A 9,407-nucleotide genomic window follows, 5' to 3' on the forward strand; every position below is an offset into this window, starting at 1 on the left:
TAAAGGAAATAATCAAACTAATGGAGTAAACTAGCCACAGTGACAGTAATCTGAGAAAGTAAAGCTGAAAATAGGAATATTCTTCCATGTAATGGTCATGCATGCATTGAGCATTTATTGGGGGTTATAATAGTTAATAAGATACAACCTTGGTCTTAAAAAGAAAATGACAAAATCGTAGCGAAAACAGAAATAGTTAGAATACAGTATGGTAAATGCAATCCCAGAGACATCATGTACAGAAAAGCCCAGGAAAAGGTGTTTCTGGAGAAGACATGGGAGCTGTACCCAGAGGCAAGACTGAGTAAGGTCACAGGTACTGTATTACAACAGGAAGGGCCTGTGCATTAAGGTGAAATGCAGGCAGACTGTGGGACTCTGCCATGTGACCCGGGAGGCAGAGGATGTAATGTTCTGCTATGACAAGAACTAATCAATCCCCAGGAGAGTGAGAACCAGAGACCAGTCTCCTATGTAGTTGGAGGTGGGTGAGTGTTGTTGAAACTTTCAATCAATTGAAGTCTTTGTCTTCTACTTGGTGACAATATACCTAGTTCCACCCCAGCACGTGACAAATGTATCTTGAACAAATAATCCTTGATGTTTTTTCTTCTCATGCTATTTTATAATCATGGAGACATGACTATCACTTGGAAGTAAAAAAAATTGCCAAAATACATCAAGAGTTTGATCCCAATCCAAGCATTACATCTGAGAGCAGGGGTATCTAAATGCCCTCACTTCCTCATTTCTAAACCAGAAATCAAATAACTTCATTTGGATGATAATGAGATTCAGGTAAGTTGATGTGTGTGATGCAGATCTAGACACACTTGGGAATTATGACCTTCACACTCAACATAGGGGTTGGGTGCAAAGTGGGTAAGTGATGAATGCTATTGAACAAATGACCATGAGACTGGTTCTTTTCTTTTTTTAAAGAATTATTTTATTTAGCTTTATTTATTTATTTATTTACTTATTTATTTAAATTTGACCAGAGAAGGACAGAATAAGAGAGAGAGAGAGAGAAAGGCACTAGGTTCAGGACTTGAACGACAGTCTGGAATATGGGAGTCTGGCATTCTTAATCACCACATGACCTGCTGGCCCAAGAGACTGATTCTTTTCACCATGCTCTGTTGACAAAATCATCCTAAAGAACTGCCTCTTTTGCTGATCTTAGTCATTGTTTTAGAACTTCATAAACATATTTAAAAATACCTACCTAATGACCACAGTAAGCTATGTAGCCTCAGCTAGGTAATATTTTATAGCATATTCATTCTACTCACAGTTTCATGCATAAAGTCAAACATTTGTTCACAGATATTTATATATCAGCTGAATTTGCTATTGAAAGTATTTAGATCAATTAATATATTTTGTTAACAATAAAATGTGGGAGAAAAAAAGAAATGGAAAGTGGGAACCAGCAGTTAGCGTAATGACTATGTCGCTGGACTCCCACGTAGTCAACCACGGTTTGCGTCCTGGACCCAGTGGCTTAAAACTCACACCAGGCGCGTGTGCGTGCGTGCCCAAGATCCCGAGAGGAGAATGGAGGAGAAGGGATTGCAGCGTGACCATCCCCCCTGGGGGGTGATTTCTCACTTTCTGTCTCTATGACTCTCTTTGTCTGGCGAGTACACGTGTCTGGTGAGCGCACGCGCCCTACAGTGAAAATCTCTCAAAAAAAATGGAAAGTAACTGCAGATACCAGAGATAGAGTGGGAGGACAGGGGGTATGGCAGGGGGTGAGAAATGGGATATATATATATATGAAATAAGAAATGGAAAGTTAGTTGTGATAATATTATGTATGACTAAGCCACTATACAGTATATTCTGGATGGGAAACTGCATCTTGTATGCTGTGATGATGTTCAGTGAATGAATGCAAAATAAATAATATAAAAAGTAAATTTTTAGGAACTTAATTTTTTTGTATTAGTCTATAAACTTGATTAGTTTGGCTTTGTGTTAGTACATAAGTTTTAATTAAAGTTAACTACTGATTAAAAAAAAAAACCAGAAAAACAAAACTTCAACTAACTGACATTACATTATAGTTTAGGTGCTAAGGGTTTCCTGGGCCACTGCAAAACTGAAAAGTCAGAATTATTCCTCCTGTAAAAATCTATAAAGTGTAGGTATTTACCATCAAATTCCATTCAGCATGAGAATTGGGATCTGGTTTTTCATATTTCCTATTTTGGAATAACAAGTAAGAAAAAATTTAGATTTCTGTTTAAACATCACATTTGACTATCCACTCATATGTTAAATTGTTTTCTAGCACCCACCTAAAAAAAGGCACGTAAAGCAAAGAGTTTATTTGGGCTAGGGTTAGGATAATTGCCTAACACCAAAAAATCCATGTTGCCTGAAATATGTCTTATAGATATGAAGATGATTTTAAAGACGAAGGTTACAATTGGGAGAGTGAGTGGCAAGAAGTCTTGTACAGAAGTGGATGGCTAGATCCTATGATGAGGGAAAAGGATGTCAGCATGGCCACCTGAAATCATTTGCTGAAGATAAAGCAGTAACATGGATGTGGCTGGTGGAAGGTAAAGAAGAGCTGTATTTGGGCAAGAAGGAAAAAGTCCAATGAAACTAGGTAGCATCTGGAGCTATTTCAGTTGCACATTCTTAATAAAGTCACAGACATTGATAAGTTTTATTTCCTCCCAACCTGATTGCTCATAAGCTGTCACTGTTCTTAGTATTACAACATTGACAAATGAAATTGTAATTAATTTGCCCTATAGACATTGATAATATTTTTTCATATGATTAAAGTAAAATAATAAAGATAACAAGATAATAGATCCTCAGGGAGTTACTGGTATATAGTACAGACAAAATGAAGTAAAATATAGTCAATCTTTGATTGACACTCTTGTAGGCAGCATGACAGGCTCATAACCAAGCCAGCTGAAACCAGGTCCTGCAGCACTGGGCCTCCTTACTGGGTCAACAATACTGGCCTTAGCTGCCTCATTGTATGATTCTAGGAAACTCAGAACACAGTGACAAAATATGCTCTGCTGAAGGTCACAGGAGGACAGGGGCACAACTGGGGTTTATCAAAAGTCAGTGTCCCTGCCAGGACTGAAGCATGTGGTCTTAGTCTGTGATGACTTCAAGGTGACATATTTCAGTCCAGTCAGTGGCATGGTGGTTACAGTGGCTAGACCCCACATGGCCAACTGTGTAGTTTGAGTTCTGGACCCAGTTGCTTGGAAAAAGAAAGCACATGTGCATGCATGATTGAGATGAGACCTGAAGGATGAGGGAGTACCAGTCAGGTGGATGATCTAGGCAGAGGGTACAGTGGAAAGAACTTAGTACTACTGGATCTTAGAAACTAGGTGGACTTGGAGAGGCAAAGCCAGGATGTGGGCATAGCCAGCTCCTTAAGGCCATTTTAAGCTGTGGGTATTATCCTGAAAGCATGAAATGTCAGGTAAACTGGAAAATCCCAAAACACTCATTATCAACTTGTGTATAAATATATGTAGAATGAAACACTCATTATTAACTTGTGTAGGTTTAATATGTAAAATGACTAGGCACTGAATTAGCATTTATATTTACTTCTTAACAGTCCTTTTTTTTGGAGAGGTTTTTTGCTATAGAGTGCGTGCGCTCGCCAGTCAGCCAGACAGAGAGAGACAGAGAGACAGAAAGTGAGAAATCACCCCCCGGAGGTGATGGCCATGCCACAATCCCTTCTCCTCCATTCTCCTCTCAGGATCTTGGGCATGCACACACATGCACCTGGTGTGAGTGTTAAGCCACCAGGTCCGGGACACGAATGGTGGTTGACTACGTGGGAGTCAAGTGACAGCAAATATGCTAACTGCCGGTCCCTTAAGAGTCCTTTTAAGTGGGTGCTTTAGAATGCACTTGTAGTACTGGAACTTCAAATCAACATAGATATGTTTGCTCCAATTCCAAGTAACAGGGAATTTATACACCCATGAGACTCTATGTTGCTCAGTGTGAGTGTGATAAACCAGGGCCCAGTCTCCAGCTCATCACAGCACTGGAGCCAAAGAGTCTGTTTTTTCTCTTGACTAAGTGTTTGGATTTTAAATATTTCTGCTTTATCCAGAAAGTGAAGCAAGTATCAGAGGGTTTAAATGGAGAAGGATGATACCCTTCTAGGATTCAGAATGAACCTGAGGACAGCATGCAACAGTGTGGGATCAGGACCTGACCCAAGAATGCAACTGATAGTTCAGTGGTCATAGTGGTGACATGATGGCCCAATGAAGGTGAAACAAAGACTGTGGATGCCAGGAGAAAACAAATAATGATGAGGAGACAATGATGGCCACAAAATATTTAGCTTCAGCAAATTAAGTAGAAGGTTATTTCCTCAATTAAGAAAGGGAGTTTAGCAAGAAACTAGTTGATTTTTAGGAACTGACAGGATATCTATGCAACTAAATTCAATAGGCAGTTGATATTAAGATCAAGATCTCAGGATAGTGTGTAAATACCTACATATCAATGATAGTTAAAGTAAAACAAGACAAAGAGCAAACAGAGTAATCTATACACTTCAGAAATAATTGTGTTATAGAGATAATGCATATGGTCACCAGTAATTAAATTACCATTAGACACTCAAACATCTGAATAATTGGCATCCCAGAAGGTGAAAAAACTAATCAGGGCATGGAAAAATCTATTTCATGAAATCCTGGAAATTTACCAAGTCTAGAGAGGCACTCAAGCATCCAGACCCAAGAAATACAAAGGGTACCAAATAGAATCAACCCAAAAAATCTCCCCCAAGGCACATCTTAGCCAGACTCTCCAATACCACAGTTAAAAGAAAGGTCATCCCATAAGGCTAACACCACAGCTCTTAACGGAAACAATGCAAGCAAGGAAAGAATGGGAAGATATTTTGAAAGGTTTAAGAGAGAAACAATTTCAACCAAGATTGCTATATCCTGCAAGATTATCCTTCATATGGAAAAAAATGTTAAAATCTTTTGAGACAAACAAAACCTGAAAGAATTTGCCAACACCAGACCAGCTCTTCAGGAAACCCTGAAGAAAGTACTGTTCCAGGAAAACTAAAGAATGAACAGCCAGAAATAAAGGATTAAAAGGCAACCAAGGCAAAGGCCAACTTAAATATCAGGACAAGTCCAGAAATATTGATAATAACATTGAATGTGAATGGATTAAATTCTCCTATCAAGAGACACAGACTAGCTGAATGGGTAAAAAAAAAACCAGAAAAACTCTATCTGTTGCTTACAGGAAACCCACCTCATGGATAAAGACATACATAGACTAAAAGTGAAGAGTTGGAAAAAGGTTTTACATGCAAATTAGAATCAGAAAAGAGCTGAAGTCACGATTCTAATTTCTGACAAAATAGGCTTTAAAACGAAATCTGTTCAGAGACAAAGAAGGATAGCATATTGTAGTAAAAGGGTCGATCAATCAAGAAGATATAATGCTTATAAATATCTATGCACCTAACACAGGAGCACACAACTACATGAAGGAAAAACTGTTAGATCTAACAGAAGAGATAGACTACAACACACTAATTGTTGGAGACCTCAACACTCCACTATCCCCTCTAGATAGATCATCTAGACAAAAAATAGCTAAAGAGATAAAGTAATAACTTTCCAACTACTGAAGAAATAAAGACTGAGATAAAAAGATTCATGAAAGTCAATGACAATGAGGACACGAATTTCCATAATCTTTGCAACACTGCTAAAGTAGTCATAAGAGGGAAGTTCATAGCAATTAGTGCACATAAGAAGAAGATGGAAAGAAGGCAAATGGGTCACCTAACAATGTGCTTCAGAGAATTGGAAAAGCAACAGCAAAAAGATCCAAAAAACTCCAGGAGAAAGGAAATAATAAAGATACAAGCAGAAATAAATGAAATAGAAAATAAATGAACTATACAGAAAATAAATGAATGTAAAAGCTGATTCTTTGAACAGATAAACAAAATTGATACACCTCTTGTGAGACTTATTAAGAAGAAGAGAGCTTTCTGAGAAATTGTCAAACTGTTTTCCATAGCAGCTGCAACATTTTACATTCCCACCCGTAATTATGAGAGTTTCAGTTTCTGCACATTGTCACCAACACTATTATGTTGCAGCTGCTGTGGAAAAACAGTTTGACAATTTCTTAAAAAGATAAACATAAAGTTGCTACATGGTCAAGAATTCAATCCCCAAGAGAATTAAAAATATACATCCACACAGAAGCTTCCACACCAACGTTCCTAATGTCATTATGCAGAATAGCCCACAGAAGTGAAAACAACTCAATGATTAATCAACTAATAAATGGACAAATTAAATGTAGCATACCCATACAATGGAACATTATTTGACAATGAAAAGGTATAGCACACTGATTTATGTATGCTACACAAGTACAAGCTTCCAAGACATTATTCTAAATGAAATAAAGCAGTCACAAAAGAACACATTTTATGATATCACTTATATGAAATGTACCAAAGAGGCAAATACATAGCCAGAAAACATACTAATGTTTTCCAAAGGTAGAGAGAAATGGGAATAGAGGATGACTTCTGATGCAATTTCTTTTCAGGGCAATGAAATCTTAGCCCCCATCAGCATTCTCTATCATCTCTCACCCCATCTCCAGGGGCTCCATATTTACTTTTACCTAGTTCCAATCTAGTCTTCATCTGATTCTGTTACCCAACTTCTTTTCACTCTCCCAATGTAGCTTTTAACATCAATTTCTTCAGAAAGCTCTCATTGCCCCCACTTGAGAGTCATTCCTTAGTCCATAAGGTCCTAAATGCTTGCCTGGCTGTCAGGACATTCCTTTTTAAAGAACACCCTTACACCAGATTAATCTATAAAGCTTAAAAGGGCAAGAATTGTGCTCATCCTGCTCCTCACTGTCTTTTTGCTTATATAAACCACAAAAACAATAGTAACAGAGTACATGTGACTTGTTATTCTTAGTGCTTGTGATAACAGGACCACAAGTGTGTGAGTGTGTTACTGCAGAACATATCCGACTTCCTAGCTATTTTAATACAGTCTAGAAAAGGAGACACTTGACCCTTGGCTCTAGTACCAAGAAAATAAGATAGTTAAATATTGCAGTTCAAGAAGTAGGAAAAATAGGGACCAGCAGTTAGCGTAATGGCTATGTTGCTGGACTCCCACGTAGTCAACCGCAGTTCGCGTCCTGGACCCGGTGGCTTAAAACTCACGCCGGGCACGTGTGCATGCATGCCCAAGATCCTGAGAGGAGCATGGAGGAGAAGGGATTGCGGTGTGACCATCCCCCCTGGGGGGTGATTTCTCACTTTCTGTCTCTATGTCTCTCTCTATCTGTCTGGCGAGTGCACGTGCCCTATAGCAAAAACCTCTCAACAAAAAATCTTTCACCACCACATTCAAAGGCATTGAGTTAACTGTTACTTTAATGTCATCTCCCAAATATCAGAAAGAGGCAGGAGAAAAAGAAGAAGAGAGAGAGACAGAATGGAAGCAGGGGGAAAGACTGAGGTAAGTAAGTGTTATGAACAACAAGCTTGTAGATGTATAGGGAGATTCTAGCTGTGCCAGCAGTTATGCTTACCTTGCCTGTGCAATAATCCAGCTATACCATCAAACCAATGTGCCACACATAACTCTCAGAAGACACAGTCTGAGTGAAACAAAACTCCTATTCACACCGCAAGGTGTAAAATTATCATATAGTGCTTCAGGAACGAAGAAGCAATCAACAATCACAGATTGAATTCTATTTTCAGACACCTTCACACTGCTGTTACAGATGACTTTATCCTGGAAACAGCAAAAGAATGAAATGTATGTAGTTACTTGCACAAAGTATTAGCCTCTAAACAATAAATCAGGCAACCATGTATGGTTTAACAAAATGATGCAGGAAAAGGTAATATACACACAGAGGCATTTTTCTATCTCTGAAGGGATTGTAGAATCAATTCCCAATAAGAACAGGTGAAAGACAATAATGCCACATGCCAGGAACACAGTCATAACCTTCCATTTATTTTATTTTTAATTTAATATATCTTATTTTAATGTATTTTATATATTCAACCACTATAAATCACTTATTTTGTAAAGTGAATTTTCCAACATGAATACATTTCACACCAGTCCAGTTGGGGATACTATATATCATAGAATTGAAAATGTATCTGTTATATTTCTTTGTCATTGTCCTCTTTATACTCACTTTTCCTGATACAAATTCAGCCCCATTTTAAAGAGCATGAAATGAAAGCACCAGAGGTTAAATAATTTGCCAGGATCACAGGCTCCACAGCTCAAGTAGTCCACCACTAAACCACACTGTTCCCTCCAAGGAATACATTGGCACAGTGGTGTGACCAAAAGCCAGTCAGGCACTGGCTGTCTTCACGAGACTCTGAATCAGCTCCAGGCCATGGAAGAAGTGAGGGTCTTCTTTGGGTTAGTTTCTGAGATTAATTTCATTTCTGTTACACTCACCAAGAATGTAAAATAGAAGGCACACGTAAATGGATCTGCTCCAGAATTTTTCCGGCATACCGTTTTTTGCATTCTGAACTGGAAATTCAGATTTACAGAGTTATCTTCTGGGACCAAAACCTTCACAGAAATAAAGTGTCAGTTTGCAATAGATGTGTTTGTTTCTTTCCTTTTTAAAATAAAAACTTTCCTATAGGGCACATGCACTCACAAGAGAGACAGAAAGAGAAAGAAAGACTGAAAGAGAGAAATCATCCCCCCCCCAGGTATATGGCCATACCAGAGTTCCTTCTTCACTTTACTCTCAGGATTCTGGGCACACATGCACACACACATGCACCCAGCATGAATTTTAAGCCACCAGGTCCAGCACTCGAACCATGGTTGACTACTTGAGAATAGAAGTCCAGATGGTGTAACTATTATGCCATCTACTGGTCCCGCAATAGATGTGTTTCTGAAGTTCATTGGTGCTAGAAATTATTCTGTCTCCCCAAAGTGGAAAAAAAAACTTGATAAAATCATCACTATGAAAGATAAGTGATCTTAACAATCAACTGGTGTCATGACTTCATCCTAAGAGCCAGAGATGAAAAGTGATTGACCAGTCATACAACATTTTTATGGCAAAATATGGAATCGAAACGTAGATGTGTGAACACCAAGGCGATTATTGCTTCTAATAGTTGATTAATGATGGAACATCATTGTAAAGGCACCCTAACCCCAAACTGTTACTCAGGGATTTAAAATAAGTACAAAGTCTAACAGCTCAAATAAAGCAAAATCAAAAAATATTTGGTACCTGCAAAGTGTGACATACAACTTCCCAAAATAGCATAATTAGTTGCCTTATTAAAGACCCCCTCTTTT

Source organism: Tupaia chinensis, unplaced genomic scaffold (genome assembly GCF_000334495.1).
Source record: "Tupaia chinensis unplaced genomic scaffold, TupChi_1.0 Scaffold000580_1, whole genome shotgun sequence".
In the NCBI taxonomy this organism is placed as follows: Eukaryota; Metazoa; Chordata; class Mammalia; order Scandentia; family Tupaiidae; genus Tupaia; species Tupaia belangeri.